Genomic DNA, 18,404 nt, shown 5'->3' on the forward strand with positions numbered 1-18,404 from the left:
CTTTAACGAACAGAAATATATTTTTTCACAGTATAGGAGGCTAGAAGTCTAAATTCAGGTTGCTGGCTCTAGGGGAAGGCTTTCTCTCTCCGCCGGCTCTGGAAGAAGGTCCTTGTTTCTTCAGCTTCTGCTTCCTGGTTCCTTGGAGATCTCCATGTGTCTTGGCATCTATCTTACCCCATCTCTGCTCACTCCTTGTTTGTTTCATCTCTTTTATATCTCAAAAGAGATTGACTCAATACACGCCTTATATTAATCCTGTCTCATTAACAAAGACAACCCATTCCCAAATGAGATTATATAACAGGCTTAGAGGTGAGGATTTACAACACATATTTTGGGGGATACAATTCAATCCATAAAATTCCATGCCTTGGCTCCCCCATTCATGTCCTTGCTTATGTAAAACACATTCACCCCATCACATCATTCCAAAAGTCTTAAATCAACTCCAAGTCCAAAATCTCATCTTCTGAACCATCTAAATCAAATATGGGTGAGACTTTGTATTCCATCCTGGGGCAAAAATTCTCTTCATCTGTGAACCTGTGAAACCTAGACTACAAGTTATCTGTTTCCAAAGTACAATGGTGGAGCAAGCACAAGGTACACATTTCTATTACAAATGGGATAAACTGGAGATGAAGAAGGGATAAAGGGCACCAAGCAAGTCCAAAACCAAGCAGAACAATTTATATTAGCTCTCAAGTCTTGCAAATAATCCTCTGTTTTCTGAGACCATCTGGGCAATGGACCCACCCTCCAGATTCTGGATGTTGGCCACGCCCTCTGGATTTTAAGTTGTGGCCCCTTGGCTTGGGCTTTATCTCCACTTTCTAGGCTCTCTGGGATGGCAACTTTGCTCCCTTGCCTTTAGGTGGCCCCATTCTCCTAGTCTAGTCCCTCTGAGTGGCAACTCCACCCCCTTGGCCCCAGGAGTCCCCAGTCTTCTGCCCCTTGAACATGGCAGCCCCACCCCCTCACCTTTGGGTGGCAGCCTCATCTCCCTGGCACATCTTAACAGCAACCCCACACTCCAGGCCTGAGTTGGCAAAGAATAAACTCTTTGAAACCTAGGGGGGGTGTGGTCTCACACTTTGAGATCCAGAAGACTGTGACCCCACCCTTTGAAACTGAGAAAGCCCAGCTTCCCGTGCTCCTTTCAGCAGTTCTGCTGATCTTTCACCTGCTCCAGGGATGATCTTTTTCTCTTCTTGGAGGACAACAGGTGTAGCTCCTTTGGCCTGTTTCCTACCTACAGAATTCCAACAGGTAGACAGTGCTCTTTTCTTTCATTCTTTCTCTATCCCCTTCAGTCTAAGCCGATGGGTTTTCTGCTGTGGTACTTGATTAGATCTACCAGTCACAGGCTGAATCTCTTTAACAGAAGAGTGTGTAGCCAGGTCCTTGGTGAATATTCTAGGGCATGTGTCCTAAGTTTGTACAACAAGATTTTCCATATCTTTAAGTTCTGTTTTCATTTTGCACAGTTCATTTTAAGGCCATCACTTTCCTCTTACATTTTACTATAAGCAGCAAGGAGAAACCACATGGCTCCTTTAAGATCTTGCTTAGAAATTTCCTTGGCCAGATATCCAAGTTCATCACTTACAAGTTCCATCTTTCACCAAACATCTGAACATAATTCAGACAAGTTCTTTCCACTGCATAAAAATCATCACTCTTCCTCCATTGTCCAATCACATGCTCATCATTTTCTTTTAAAGCCTCACCGGTAGCACAGTTAACAGTCACATTTCTAGCAATATTCTGTTGCTGGCGCCATATGTATTCTCTAAGACGATAGAGACTTCCTCTACAGTTCTCCTCACTTCCCCCTGAGCTCTCACCAGAAATGTCTTTGATGTTCATAATTCTACTCACAGTTTCTTCAAGGCCAATCTAGGGTTTTACTATTAACTAAAAACCAAACCCATTGCTGTTGAGTCGATTCCAAATCATAGTGACCCTATAGGACGGAGTAGAACTGCCCCATAGGGCTTCCAAGGAGAAGCTGGTAGATTTGAACTTCTGACCTTTTGGTTAACAGCCAAGCTCTTAACCACTGTGCCACCATTGCTCTGGTTTCTATCCATTACCTAATTTCAAAACCACTTCCAAATTTTAGGTATCTGCTCTAGCAAAAAAAAAAAAAAATTTTTTTTCTTTTTGCTAGAGCATTACCCCACTCTTGGTACCAATTTCTGTCGTAGTTATCTAGTGCTGCTATAACAGAAATACAAGTGGGTGGCTTTAACAAACAAATTTATTTTCTCACAGTTTAGGAGGTTAGAATAGATTATAACCACAGGCATAGAGGTTAGGATTTATAACACATATTTTTTGGGGACACAATTCAATCCATAACTCCTCCTTTCCCCCATTTTCCTACATATTTATATATTTCATAAAAAAGAGGAAAGGAAGCATATGAGCATCTAGGACCTGAGTCTGTCATCATCTATAGTTCCTTTGCTTAAAGTCTTGCTCTTATTTATTCTAAGACAGCAAACTCAGTCAGCGTTTCATGGGAATCACAGCAAGTTTAATAAGGATCTAGACAACTAAAAAAGCCTTGGTGATGCAGTGGTTAAGAGCTTGGCTGCTAACCAAAAGGTCGACATTTCAAATTCACCATTTGCTCCTTGGAAATCTATGGGGCCATTCTACTCTGTGCTATAGGGTCGTTATGAGTCAGAATCGACTTGAAGGCAATGGGTTTAGTTTGGTTTTTAGACAATTAAAAAATTCTCCTTTAAACTTGCTTTTCCTCAATGCTAAGAGGTAAAGGAGACTTCCGTAAGCCTTTCTTCAGGCCAAATCTGTATGCTTATTTGGGAAAGAAAATTCAAAAAATAAGGAGATTATTTGTAAGAAAAAATATGATCTTAAATTTCCTTTTCTTTCAAGTTTCAAGCTAAGCCTGCTAGAAAAGAAGGGCCAAGCAGCTACTGTGCTCCAGATTTCTTTTCCTTTGTCTGTCTAAAATGTTGGCAGTGCCTCTGAGGCTTAGGGGTGATACTGTAAGAACTAGACTGGGGGTGAAGAAAAGAGGGTGAGAGCAGTTGGGGAAGGGTGGAGGGTAACTAGATTTCTTCTCCTTCATCTCAACTACAGCTTGAAGTCATTAATCTAATTTAATGTCTTTTAAAGAACTGGTAAAGACAAACTCTGTGTTGGTAGCAATAATTACCAAATCAAATAGAAAAAAACCCATAAAGGTTAACTAGGTGGGAAAAACATGTATTTTTCTTTTCCAAATATAGGGGTAGGCCAGCTGGACATTTATAAGGAAGGTCAACCATGATACTGCAAAGTCTTGTTGTTTGAAAATATTCCTCCCATTAATCTGTCTGGCTTTTATTCTATCCTACTACTTTTTTTACTAGGAAGGCAAACATAGTCACTATTTGACCCCTTTCATTCATTCACTCATTCATTCAATAAGTATTTTGAGTTGATTTATTATGTGCCTAGACAAAATTTTGGAAACATTGCATTTAGAGGACCAGAGCAAAAATGAATAAACATTATCAAGTAATAGAAAAAAAAAGAATGAGATGGCTTAGCTCTTTTTCTTATTAACATGCTATCACTCATCAACACAGCATGGATTCATTTATTGGAGAGCTAGTTACTTCAGTGGACAGCTAAGGTCAGGATCCTGATAGAAGGGAACTGAGTTTGGATAGAAGCAGAGGAAAATACTCAAATGGTGTGAAGAGTGAATGATGCCCAGGAATAGGGGATCAACATCTTGGGGGCCCCAGATGCTTAAAAGAGAGGTAATATAAAGGGGGGGGGTTCCCTGTAGCCATGCTACTTCCTTTATCTGAGGTCAGTTGTATCACTTACTGTGCGTATATGTGCTGGGGGTGGTGGGCAAGGACAGAGATAGGGAAGAGCCAGAAGGAGGAGAGTAGTGGGAGAAGGAGGCCTTGAGACTCCAATGTGGGAGACAGGATAAGAAAATACCTCAGTAAATTTACTAGTTAAACAAACAAACAAACCAGTTGTTGTGTCAGATGGACCCAAGGGCTTTAGAGTAGAACTATGCTCTATAGGATTTTCATGGTTGTGACCTTTTGGGAGTAGTTCACCAGGCGTTTCTTCTGAGGTGCCTCTGGGTGGATGTGAATTGCCAACCTTTTATTAAGTAGTCGAATACTTAGCCATTTGTATCACCCAGGGACTCGAACTTATTAGTTAAGACTTGTGAAAATAATAGTAACAGAATTACAAATCACCAAAATAAATCTTCTTAGAAAATATCATATATTTCACCCCCCAATTCCACTATACTTCCCTGAGTTTACACCTTGTTTATATTGGCATTTCTGTTCTGACTCCTTAGGAAACCTGAAAGGCCTCTTGAACTTTCCGTAAGTGAGCATTGGAACCAAGAAGAATCTTGTGGCCTGGAGCCTCTCTGAGCAGCGGTTGCAGGGAGAAGACCCAAATCTGAAAATCTCTCTGCTTCTCCAGGACTTCTTCAGAGCTCCCTGAAACTCCTGAGGATTGGGACAGTAACGACTTGTCCTCAGGTTTTCCTTCCTCTGGAAGAGGCCCTTTATTAGTGGTTGTAGTTCTTCACGTTCCCTACTCCATTTTGGTCCTCAATGCACTCAATTTAAGGTATCCAGCTTTTTCCCCCAAAGCATCTTTTATGCATAAGATTTCATTCTAGGAATTTTTCCAAACTACACAGAAGTCTTTGTTGTCAAGAATCTTGTTTAGTGGTTGAGACAAACAAGTGTTTAGATAACCAGAACACAGAATATGCTAAGAAAACAAAATAGTGACACAGTGATCTGGGTCAAAGGAGACATTTATTTAACTTGAGGTGAATGAAAAAAATGTCCTGCAGATGTAACATGGACTCTTCCTTGAGGGTTGATAGGGTTTATCAAAAAAAGGGGGGGGGGGCGTGGATGAGCATTTCAGGTGAAAGGAATAGAATGCACAAAGGTGAGAGGTTGGGGAAATGTAGGTAAATGAAGACGGAGTGTTTTTCATAATATAATTCCTTTGTGGCTACGTGAAGGCTTCTGTAGGATCTTCCCAGTGGCCAGAACTAAATTCTGAGCTCCATCTGACAAAGCCCTATCCAGGAAAAAAGAATGCATCTGGAAGATATTTCTCCATAGATTTATGAACATCGTCACCTAATATTCTTGAATTTAATGAGTAGAATCGACTTGACGGTACTGGGTGGGTTTTATGCAAATCTGTAAGGAGCTCTGGTTTATAAGGAGCTCTGGTGGTGCAACGGTGAAGCACTTGGCTGCTAACCAAAAAATGGCGAGTTCAAACTCACCAGTCACTCCCAGAAACCATGAGAGAAAGATGTGGCAGTCTGCCTTTGTAAAGATTACAGCCTTGGAAACCCTATGGGAGAACTCTACTCTGTTCTACTGGGTCACTATGAGTTGGACGGCAATGCGTGTGGTATGGATTTTATACATATCTATGATGACTATTTCTGGGTCTTTTTTTAAAACCTATTTATTAATTTTGATAGAAAAAGTTAAATAATTATATAAGAAACCATACTCAGCTAAAGGCACAGTACTATAAATTTATTTTAGAAGGTAGGTGGATATTTAACATGGCTTTTCATCTAGGAAATGGGATAATAGAAACTTGATTCTGTAAGACTTCTAAAACTCTTCTGAGGCTTCGATAAAGCTGTCTTCTCTGGCTATGATGTATTTGAGAAGATAAAATAAGAAAGAATATTTTTGCAAGTGATTTGAAAATCATGACAGCTCTCTATAGGTGCAAGGTATTTAAAAATGATTATGATTGCTGTATTCTTTTCCAGTATTCTGCTAATTTACCATTCTTACATAATTATTATTAACATACAGGCACAGAACCCATTAATGATTTAGTTTAAACTGTATTATCTTATTAGGATCCTGAAGGAATATTAGTAATTCAATAATTCTTTGACCCTTCAATTCATTGTGCTATCATGTCTTCACTTCCTGTCTAACAGAGCATAGAGTCCATGGTTCATCATCATAGTCACTTCCTTTCATAAACTCTCATCTCCTCTTCTGTCTCTCTCATTGTCTCCTGGAAAAACCCAATTTTGATTAAAAATCCAACTCTCCTCTTCTCCATGCCTACATTCCAGCAGCCAAATGTGGCCATAGGTTTTCTACAACCATTTTGAAATGAGTCTCCCTTAAAGTTCATGATCATAAACTTCCACAGGGCCCTCAAGACTGCCTGGCAATCCTTCTTGAAACAGACGGCTTCTGGGCCACCAGTCTCTCTTTGTTCTCCTTCCTCATATACTTTTTTTTTTTTTTTTTCTGTCTTGCTTTTTGTCTTCACCTCCTCAGTATCTCAGGGCTTAGGCCTTGGACTTCTTTGCTATTCATGTTCACCGTAGGTGTCTCTACCCAGCCTAATGGCTTTAAAAACCATCTGCATGCTGACTAAGGAGCCTTGGTGGTACAATAGTTAAGCACTTGATTGCTAACCAAAAGGTTGGTGGTTGGAATTCACCAGACAACCCACAGGAGAAAAGACTGGGTGATATTCTCCTGCAAAGATTTCAGCCTAGGAAACCCTATGGGGCAATTCTACTCTGTCATATAGGGTTGCTAGGAGTTGGAATCCTTTTGACAACATACAACAGCAACAACAACATATGCTAACTATTCCAAACTATTTATTTCAAGCCTGCACCACTCCCCTAACATTCAGATTCATATACTGTATTCAACTGTCTTCCTAATATCTCCACTTGGACATTTAATAGATAATGTTGGCTTTAACATGTTAGAAGCTGAGCTCTTGGGTTACCTTCCCAAACCTGCTACTCATCCAGGCTGCCCCATCTCAGTAAGTGACAGCTCTATTCTTCCAATTGCTTAGCTCAAAATTCCTAGAGCTATTCTTATGTCTGTCTTTTCTCCACCCACCTACGTTCAATCCATCACAGGTTCTTTTGGCTATGCTTTTAAAATATATTTCAAGTCTCACGACCTCTCACCATCTCCACAAGCACCACCCTAGTTAAAGGCACCATCACCATCATCTCCAAATGGCTCTCCTGGCTTGTGTCCTTGTAATAGTCTCTTTCCCACCCAGCAGCCAGAATGACCCTTTCAAAACTTATATTAGGCCATTAGACCTCTCTGCTCACAGTCGTAATGGCTTCCCATCTTAGCTGAAATAAAAGACAGAGTCAATTCATTCCCAAGTGATTGGGTCCCTGGCGTCACCAGGGTCTCATTACTCTCCTTCTCACTTACTGTACTCTAGCCAGAATGCGTCCACGTGGCTCCTCAAACATACTGACACACTTCCCAGAACCTCTGCACTCGCCATTCCCTTGGTCTGCAACACTCTTCCCCCAGATAGCCCCATGACATACTTCCTCATTTTTTTAGGTTTCTGCTCACAGAAAAACTTCTTTGACTACTGTATTTGAAATAACAACCCCTGGACCAAATACTTTAATCTTTCAATCTCCTAATCCTGCATTATTATTATTTCTTTTGTAGAATTTATAACATGTGAAAAGTATATTTCAAAAAAAAATTCTCCCCCTGAACTCTGAGTGTAAACACATGAGTGCAGACTGTGTCTGTTTTGTTTACAACCGTCACTGCAGCATTTACATCATCACCTGGCGTATGCTAAGCACTCCAAAAATGTTGAATGAATGAATAAATGAATTGATGATGATGCTGAGGCACCTTCCTTTGGGAAACAGAAGAAGACACGGCAGGAAAGTTATGCTTAAATTCATCTCTCCACCATTCAAATTATTAAGGCCCTTTGACCAGATCCTGTATATTACAGAGTCTGGAAGTCAACCACTACAACAAAAATATATATATAACACATTTAGTGATTATTTAGCTGAGAGTCTATGCACAGGTTGGTTTAGGTAAAAGTAAGCAAACAAACAAACAAAAAAGAAGCAGATTCCCAAAATTGCTATGGTTTTATATAGTTTTTCAATCTCAAATCAAATTATAGACTATGTATATATATTTCAGACAAGTGGTGTTTCTGTTATGTAAACAGATCTCAAAGCGGTCTCTAAAAAGCATTTGCAAGGGGTGGCATGGCAAGCGTTAGCGACACACATAGTATTTATTGAGAATGACCCTGTACCAGGCACCATGTACCAGGAGCCAACGTGAACCAGGCCCAGTCCTGCACAGTCTAGTGCAGAGGTTCTCAACCTTGGCAATATGGACATTTTTGAGCCAGATAATTCTTTGTTGTGGGGGGCTGTCCTGTGCATTGTAGGGTCTTTAACAGCATCCCTGGCACCTACTCACTAGATACAGTAGCATCGTCCACCCAGTTATGACAACCAAAAATGTCATCAGACATTGACAAGTCTCCCCTGGGTCATACTTTCCCTCCTTGCTCCTGTTGAGAACCACTGGTTTAATGCGAAGACAGAATATAGATTACATAATATAAGGCAGTTATGACAATATGATATTTAGTAATGGGCTAGTTCAGAGCTGTAAGTGCTAGAGGTGTTTTAGAAGGAGAAGAGCTTAAGCTTGGCTTTCCAGATCAGGAAAGCCCAAACCTCTTCTAAGTTTTAAAGGACTCCCTCTGACAGAGGCTGGCTGGGGGAAGACCTGGGCAGGTACGAATTCCAAGAAAACAAAAAGTTGGAAACAAGGAAATAGAAGAAAAAGTGTTAAGAAGAGGGGTTAAATTTCCCTTTTGTGCCTTCTTTCTTCCTATTCCCCATGTCACCTGTGACTAGCTGGTTACATTACCTACATAAAGTATTCTGAATGTGGCATAGGAAGTTTTTTTTTTTTTTTTTTTTTTGCCAAGTAAGAAAAGCTTATTTTAAACCAGAGTTGGTGAAAATTCATTTTTGTCAATCAAAAAGAAAGAATTTTGTAGAAAGACTTCAGTTGGACAAAGGGTAAAGGAATTAAAACTTTAAAAATGATTTTTTCCTTCACTGCCTTAACACAGTGGCCCAGGTATCCTCTGGGACCTAACGGGCCTCCCCAAGGGGTGGAAACAAAGTTCACCAGCATCGTTATGAGTCAGAATCGACTTGATGGCAGTGGGTTTGGTTTTGGTTTTAGCATCCTCCTGCTCCTGCTCTTACCCCACTTCCTCCCTCTGTCTTACACCCTTACACAGCTGAAGCTCTTCCACACACGTTCTTTCATTTGATGACAACCTGGTCTTTTCTATGATAAGTCTTCTTCATTAAGTGGCTACTTCCTGCCGCTGGGAAAGTGTTAGGACCTCATTAGTGCTATGTCCTCAAGAAACCAGAGATCAAATGATGCGGGGTCAAATTCCAGGTCAAGAGGCTTCTCGTATATCTGGCACGCTTGCTATGACACGAAAGAGATGGGCTTTGTAAATGTCCCTTTTGTTTCCTTTCTCCTTTATCTCCCTGGTTTCTTTCTCTAGATTTAAACACAGGCAGTCCCTGGGTTACAAACGAGATCCCTTCCCAACTGTGTCTTTAAGTCAAATTTGTAGGTAATTTGGAACAGGTGTATACAGTTCTTATTTAGCCTTACTTTAATGAAAGAAAAGGCTGGAAGCCTTGTCAATGATTTAAAAGCTGCGCCTGCAGTAAGTGAAGTTGATTTGATGAAGCATTTGTGGCAGGTAGGGGTTGGCCCAATTGTTTCAAAGAGAGGGCAAATTTACATAGCACTTATTTTTTTACAGGGCAAGTTAAGTTGTCTGTAATTTGGAAGTTGGTAACCTGGGGACTTACTGGATCTGGTTAGGAGCAGTATCATTCCCGTGGCCTCAGTGACTGCCTGGATAAAAAACACTTTATGAACCTATGACTGCTCTGCTCCTTATTTCCGAATTTTCAAGTCCATTTGGATTCTTTGATGCTAGATATTTTAAAATCACAGTGGAGGGAAGTTTAAGGTACAGTTTCAATACTATGGGTTTCCCTTTTCCCATCTCTGGACCGATGTCCCCCTTTCTTTCTATACCACATAAGGACATATTCAATATTGACTAAAATCCTGCACATGATTTGACTAAATTCAATAAGGAATAGGAAAGCTACTATGGTCATTTTCACTAAGTGGGTCAAACTAAGTTCAGATGTTGTTAATAAATGTATTTCTCTGTAAGAGGTGTTTCAAGAAAAAAAACCACAACGACAAAAACAAAATGACATATGCCCAACAGTCAAAGGTGGGAAACAAGGCACACCTGTCACACAGGACGTTTAAAGGAAAATGGTGAAATAAAAACAGGAGTCTTCATATTTCCTGAAAAATCTTCATTCTGTTAATGACAGATGCTAGCTGGAATGGGCCATTCATGAGTCACAGATGAGACACTGCTCGCTTTCATTTAAAGAAAGTAATAGAACTACCACTTTCAAAACATAATCAGTGATTAATCTAGGGCAGATCTTCACTGGTATTTCTTCAAATTCGTTCAAAATAATATTTGGAAGTATTAATGCCAAGCTGTTTTATTTGTCACAAGGTGAAATGGACACGATACATGGAAGCTGTCATTCCGTTCTCATGAAAAAGCATCCCTGAAACTCACGCTTGTGGGTTTCCTTATTTTTCACGAAAATGAGTAACGATGGTAGGACTCTTACATTCATGTTCTAAATAGGAACCTAAACTTGTCATAATTCTTATTCACACATTAATCTTTCAGAAAACAAATATTGCAGCATTTTAAATTGCAGTCAAATTTCAGAGGGAAGCGCTTTTTTTTCGTACAGTCCTATTTGATGCATCAGTTGGTATCAGTCAACATGCCTCACCGATAGGCTGATGAGTACACTCCACAGATACTCCAGATTCATACAGTGCAATGTTTCACAACACGTAACACCATGAAATCACTGTATGAGTCCAAGAATTCCTACCTCTCTTGTGGTTTGCAACTTGAACAGAAGAAACTGTTGACAAAGCTAATTTGGGAGCAACTGGATAGGTTTAAAAAAATGAACAGCAAATTAGAAACAGTAGTGAAACTTTCAAACTGTAATAACTTCTCATCAACCCACTTGAAAAGAAGCCCTAAATGAAGAGACTTTGTATCTGTTGTTTCTGGGAGTCTGTTTCAATTACAAAGGAAGTCTTCTATTTGGCTGAAAGTGGTTCAACATTGTCAATAATAAAGTTTAGAAACTTTATTCTCAGAAGCAAAGAAAAAGTGTTATTTTAGTCAATAATCCAGTTAAGCAAGACTTGTTCTAGTAACAAAATGGATCCCCAATTTTCCCTCCTTTAAAGTAGCAGTTTTGTTTTTGAGTCACTTCAGTAATATCATTGCTTTAATTCACCATGTCATTTGGTCTATGTAACCATAAGCTGCTCTACATATAATCCAGTTAGACCATTTTCATTGAACTGATGGACATCACAGACATAGTCAATTCCAACGATCAGCCGTTCAGTGGCATTCATCTGAACCTTGATCCAGAAAAAAAAAAAAGTCACCTCTAATATACCTATCTTAAAAAAAAGTGATCTTTTTCACAGCAACTATTACCTTTGTGATGATTATCAGTTTCTTAACAGCAGGGTTTTCTCTCTAGGTTTACCTGCCATTTCTTTCTAATTATTCACCAAGAGTTCCTTGTGAAAATAGGAAAAACAAGATACAGCCTTCTGTTCTTTGCAGATGCTGACAAGATAAACTATGGCTGCACAGAGCTGGCCTCTGCTGCTACAAAGTGCGCCCTTAGCTAAAATGTCAAGTTCCAGCCCTTTGTTAACTATGGTGTTTCTCAAAAAATTCATTTCCACATTCTACAAAAATGCAACTGGCATTACCTAAAGACATTTCCATAAGCTTTTTGTCCCGTGACACAAAAAATCATAGCAAAAGTAATTAAAGAGATGTGTTTCAAATTTTGATAATGCATAATCTTGTTCAGCTCAAAACTCACTGTGGAGAAGTGTTAAGACTTAGATCCTGTCTTGTATAATTTGTTCAACTATGAAATTTAATGGGAAATACTGAGTGACATTTCACTGAAGACGTTCTCATTGAGCTTACCAAGGAATAAAGCCGCTAAACCTCCCCCGAATCCTCATAGAATTATACTAATAGGGATGAACTCGATCTGTATTTCCTCTTCCACATATATATGCAGAAACTTGAAAAAATTCATTTGGAGCAGATGATTAAGATAATTCTATTTGCCAGTAATATATGTATCTGGGACAGTCTCGATTTCATCACTCTGATCAAGGACTGGAAATGCAGTCCCTCCAATTTGACTCTCCAACAAATTGCTAATATATTTTGTTTTGCTTAGCAGCTATTTCCTGGTTCCTCCTTTTGCTCATTTCCTCCTCCATCGGTATTCATTAGAGCTTAAAGGAACATCCTGTAGGTAACTGAGGAAGGTAGGAGCCAAAGATGTGCCTTTTTTTTTTTTTTTAGTTGAGAAAGAAAGAAGACAAAAAGAATACAATTTTTTAATTAAAATAAACCCCTATTTATATATGACTATAGGACTGGGATAGGCAAGATGTTAATGTGAATTTAGCATTACACTGAATTTTATGAATTTTACTGCCCAGTTACTAAAAGTTCTATTACTTCCTGTGGTCAGCACACTGCTGTCAGTGTATTTTTTTTTTTTTAACTTATTGGAAGTTATAAAAGAATTACTGCTCTAAGGACAGGCAGAAAACAGGTTGCTTTTAATGCAGGTAAAAAAGGAATATTAATTGATAAAGGATTAAAAGGGGTAGGTGCCAACAAAGAAAATTTGTCATGATGTGTAAGAGAGAGAGAGACAGAGATCGCTCCAAAATTTTGGCAAGTCAGTGTGGAGCAATGGTCAAGGAAAACACATCTGTGTGTGCAGGGGAGGTTACAATACTGTCTTTATGTGTTTTCCCTAACAGTACAACAAAGATAGCAGTTGGTTTACTTAAGAAAAAGGGAGACAGTAGAAGGATATCTGTGCCACTCAGGAGTTTTAAAGCTTATTGATACTCCACCCTGTGGAGTATAAATTGCACTAGAACTCTGGACTTCTCTTGGGACCGACCTCCCATGTGAGTTTGGTGAGTGCTTATAACTTCTACGCCATCTTGTTTTTTCCCTACGTCTTTCACTATGCTTTTTCTGGGACAATCTCCCTATTAGAAAAATATTTAAATGACAATTCTTTCAATAACATGGCGTTCATGATAACGTTTTTATTTAGTGTCAATTGTCTGTGAGATTTTCCCCCTAAACATGTGGGATTTTCTATCAGTTGGAATTTTACATGCTCCTACCTTGTTTGGGGTTAGAAACCTCAAGGGAGGAAATATTCGGCCATATCCTATTAAACTTTGGAGGATCTGCACGCATCAGGAAAAATCAGGGTATGTTATTTTCAACTACAATGTCATTTAGTCTAAACAGAAAATTAACTGGACAAAGACACAAACCACACATCTGCTCTTTAACTTGGCTGTGATGCACTTAACAAAACAGGACTCCCGCACCAAGCAAGAACAAGCAATTGATGACTCCTCAAAAATTGAATGGACATTAAATATATAGCCCCTTCCCTAGCAGTGCTATACATTGACTTTTGAAATAAGGTAGATTGTTCTTACACAAAGAACCAAATAAGGACTCTTAGCAACTTAAACCGTTATGTAAAGCTGGTGCCTGAAACTGGAAGATAATGCTCAAGAAATAATTTCTCACTTGAGGATTCCATTCTCCGCAATTTATATTACAGATATGAACTGGCTGCATTTGTCTTTTGTGAGAGATTCTTTGGGGTATGTTTTAAGTGTGAGCCATTATCTGTGAAAAGAAGATCTATTTCCTATTTTTATTTATGCCATTTCTCAGAAAAAGAGAGGGCTTACTGATGATTCTGGTTTAAGGGGACTATTCCCAGATACACTTCCAATCGTATCCATGGATTGGGTATATGGGTGCGTATATATTTTCATGATGTTTTTCCCTCAGAATGTGCTTCTAGAGTGATTGGTTCCAATCCAGAGATAATTAAAAGCGTTGTTTAATTTAGGAGTTGGTAGTGTTTTTTTCCTCCATCCAAGGTATAAAAAAAAAAAAAAAGACTCTAGAAAAGCAGGAGAACAGCCAGTCTTAGGTTTAGGATTTCATGCTTTAAAAGTATTTTTGCTGAGGTGCATAGGCTAGGACCACTACAGCAGTCATTTCAGGACTCCAGTCCTACCATCCGCTGAGTCCAGTTCAAAACTGCATCTCCTCAGCGTCCTTCCGGACCACCCAAGTCCACAAGGACTTTAAATTCTTGTAGTATGTTACTGTCTGGGCTTCTGATTACTCACTAATGTGTGTGTTGTTATTGTTGTTAGGCACTGTCAAGTCGATTTTCAACTCATGGCTACCCTATGTGACATAACAGAACTGTCTCACAGGGTTTTCTGGGCTGTAATCTTTACAGGAGTAGATCGTCAGGTCTTTCTTTCATGGAGTGGGTGGGTGGGTTCGAACTATCAACCTTTCTGTCAACAGCTGAGCACTTAACTGTTGCGCCATCAAGGCTCCTTAACATGTGGGTAGGCGTGAGTTTTAATGTTGTTGGGTGTTATCAAGTTGATTCCGAATCATAGTGACCCTGTCTCAGAGTAGAATTGCCCCACAGGGTTTTCTTGGCTGTTTTAATCTTTACGGAAGCAGATCACCAGGTCTTTTTCCTGTGGAGCCACTGGGTGGGTTCAAACTGTTAACCCTTCAGTTTGGTTAGCAGCTATGTGCTTAACTGTTGTGCCACCAGTGCTCCTATGAATTTTAATATTACTAGCTAAAATTTCATAGGTCCATTTCTCATCTTCCTAATTAGATTGGATCTCTATGAGAAAGGGCAGAGCCTTGCAGAGGGCCTCAGTAAATACCTGATAATTAAGTAATTGATGTCAAATGGCTAGGCTATTGTAAACAGGTATTTTTACCAGACTATTTCCTAGATAATTAAATTACAAAGAATAACATTCTTGCGAAACATGGGACTTCCACTTTCACATTTGTTGGGTGGGAAAGCTGATCCACTTTTGCTGTCCTATTAAAAAAATGTATATTTAAGTACATACACAAAGCAAAAGAAATTTTAATATGGATATTGGCATTGCAATATCTGTCAAAATATATGAATGAAAGAAAAATGTAATAGTTTTTTCACACCTGTGTCCAGGTGTTACTAATCATATAGATATTTGATAACAAGGTCACCCAAGAGCTGGAGCCCACTTGGCCAGGCAACTAGCAACAATGATGGCTGAATGTGTAAATTATTGACCGAATGCTGCTTTTCACTTGAGCATTTTGGTGTTGGATGGTTATTGAATTGAACAGAGCAAATCTATTTGATCCCTGACGATCAGTTTTGCAAGACTTTTCAAGATTTTCATATTGAGGAAACTAATATTATTCCTAGAAATTGTTTACTTAAAAAAAAAGATTTCATATTCATTGGTATGGTTTTACATCAAGAATATATTTAGATATATTCTTAGCACTAAATGAAGAAATCTTAATTTGGTGAAATAGATCTTTGTCTTCTTCCTGTGACAGGCAAATACAGGTCATATGTGGGGGCGATGGTTGTACGTTTAATGTTGAACATTAAGTGGCTTGTTTGTCTTGACGGAATGAAAGTCGTAATATGGTTTATTATTTTGTTAATAAGCCTTGCCAAAAATTTTAAGTAAAAACCGTAATCTTATATTAAATCAATTTAGAAATGACCTTTGAAAATTAACTCCATATATTAATCTTTATCCCATATTCCAGTATAGTAAATATTTGTTCATACCTATATTTTAGTATAGGTTCTTTTTTTTTTCTTAATGTCATATGTTTTTGCCCCCAGGATGCTGAGGTTCCAGTTTAAGGATCCTCCTATATGTATTAAAAAATAATTTAGGTCATTCTACTTTTGAACTGTTAAGATTACTTTACCTGTATGGAATTGTCAAGACAGAGACCACAACTTAAAATTTGTTCCCCATCTAGGATATAGTTTTCTTCTGTATTATGTACTTAAGATAGTTTCTTGGGGAGAGGGGAGACTTGCTTCTACCTGGAAATATAATTAGGCATTTTCTTTGAAAATTTTTCATTATGTTGGATATCTAACCTTCCTGAACAATCAAAACTCAGAACCACCAGCAGCCATCACATGGAAATCCTAATCTAATTTATCAGTATCTCTAGTGGAATAAAATTTTGTGTGCTATGTACTTTACTTGGGAGAACAAATGTCTTGAAAAAATGATACTCTAAATTCCTATAGCATGTTACTGTCCGTGCAGGCACATTTAGCCATCATGAGATTTTTAATTTAATTTTAATTTAACATTTAAATTAACATTTCATCTTAATTTTCATAAACTGTATTTTGTTTTATAATTGTAAGGCCAAGTAAGAAAACAACCACTGCAAGTTACTCTCTGGTTATTCAGCCTATTCTAAGATCCTGGCATGTAGTAAATACTTAGCAAATATTACTAATAAATGTTTAATTCCAAGAAGTAAATTAGGCAATCCGAAGGCTATAGTAATAATGTAATTGAGACAATTTATGTTATCACATCCAATTCCAATGAAAGTTTGTGCATAACAAGAAGTCTCTAAGAATTCTTCACCAGTGGGCCACTTGTTTCAAGTAGTTATAAATTCTAAATAGAAAAAAATTGCAAATATGTAAAAAATATTTGCATTGCCCTTTGGGTGAGTGGTTGCAGAATTAATTAATTTTATTATTTCCTAAGTCAGCCAAGAAAAATCTTGGGGTCAATGTGAAGGTCTCAGAGTGGTAGTTTGTTGTAGTGCAAAGGACAACAGGTGTCAGAAGTTAAGGGTATGGTCCCAGGTCTGCCACTGATGAGCTCTGTGGCTGCTAACTTCTCTGGATCTCAGTTGCCTTATGTGTAAAAGGAAGTTGTTGGAATAAGAGATCTCTAAGTTTTCTCTTAGCTGTCACATTCTGTGATTCTTATAATTATCTCATGGCCTTGCAGGGTCACGTTACAACTTAAGAAAGAATGCATTCTGCTGAGATGAGGCATTTGCCCTTGGAGGATCTAGGGTTTTAGGAATTCCTTGTGTGAAGAGAACATCATTGCTGCATGCCTTAATTATGGATTTTTCAATTTACACAGTGAAACTTCAAACTGGATTGGAGAAATTATTATGGGGAGAGGAATCACCATGTGATTCCAAAGGGATCTTAGATGGCTAATTAGTCTTTAATCACCATTTATGAAAATCTCTTCTTCTTAAAGATTCTGGTCCCACACATCTGGGCAACTGGACTGAACTTGTTTTAGTGATCTCTTCAACTGAATTCCAAACACTGTGTTTCTGGGAGTATGGAGTCCATAATCACATACCCTACAAAGACTCCCTTTCAAAAGAAACAAAATATCAGATATGCTCATTGGATGCTATCATCCCATTGTCATGATAAATTTTCAATTACATCTATGGTGAACTTAGAAAATGATATACTTAGGGGAAATTATGGTACACATAAATAGAGGGACTGGTGGCTACTCAGTGGTTAAGTGTTGGGTTGCTAACTGAAAGGTCAGTGGTTTTGGGCCCACCAGCCGCTCAGCAGGAGAAAGATGTGGCAGTCTGCTCCCGTAGAGATTTACAGCCTTGGAACACCTATCGGGCAGTTCTAGTCTGCCGTATAGAATTGTTATGAGTTGGAATCGACTGAAAGGTAATGGGTTTGGTTTGATTGTACTCATAAATAAGGAGTCCTGGTGGCACATGAGGCTGCTAACCAAAAGCTGTTTGAACTCACCCAGTAGCCCTGCAGGAGAAAGACCTGGAGACCTCTTCCGTAAAGATTACAGAAAACTCTATGGGACAGTTCTACTCTGAGGCATGGTGTTGCTCTGAGTCAAAATTCTGGAGGAGAAGAAGATGGAGGGAATCCCAGACAAAGGACCAGCATGTGCAAAACCAGGGAGGCATGTATTGGCATATTTGCTGGCGAACACATGAGCAACTCCGTGAGCAAGAGTACAGTGTGCCTGGGGGGAAGTATGGCAGGAGATAAAGCTGAAAACATATCTTGGAACTAGATTTTGAAGAGTCTTAAATGCCAGGCTAGGGGAAAAAAAAGCAAGAAATTGATCGGACAGCACCTAACAACAACAACACTGGTAAATAAGTGCTCAGGCTGGGTTTGAATCCCAATTCTACCACTTCACAATTTTCTTAACACCTCTGTGCCTGAGTTTTCTTATCTGTACAATGGGGTTAAAGACACTACCTGCTGGTGGTTGTCAAAATTGAATGAGTTAATATTTGTTTGGCATTGTAGTGAGCATTCAATAAATGTTAGCTCTTATTATTCTATTTTTGGTTGCTATTGTAATAAAACTCGGACTGTGGGATTATAAATAGTTCTTCCTGAC

At 38.8% G+C, this 18,404-nt stretch overlaps 1 protein-coding gene across 1 annotated transcript in view; it reads right to left on the minus strand.

Moving 5' to 3' along the window:
* The window catches only part of NTNG1 (netrin G1), a 414,307-nt gene that overhangs the window by 58,682 nt on the left and 337,221 nt on the right, over positions 1 to 18,404 (minus strand). The window lies entirely within an intron of this gene.

The sequence above is a fragment of the Loxodonta africana genome, chromosome 3, assembly GCF_030014295.1.
Source record: "Loxodonta africana isolate mLoxAfr1 chromosome 3, mLoxAfr1.hap2, whole genome shotgun sequence".
NCBI lineage: Eukaryota > Metazoa > Chordata > Mammalia > Proboscidea > Elephantidae > Loxodonta > Loxodonta africana.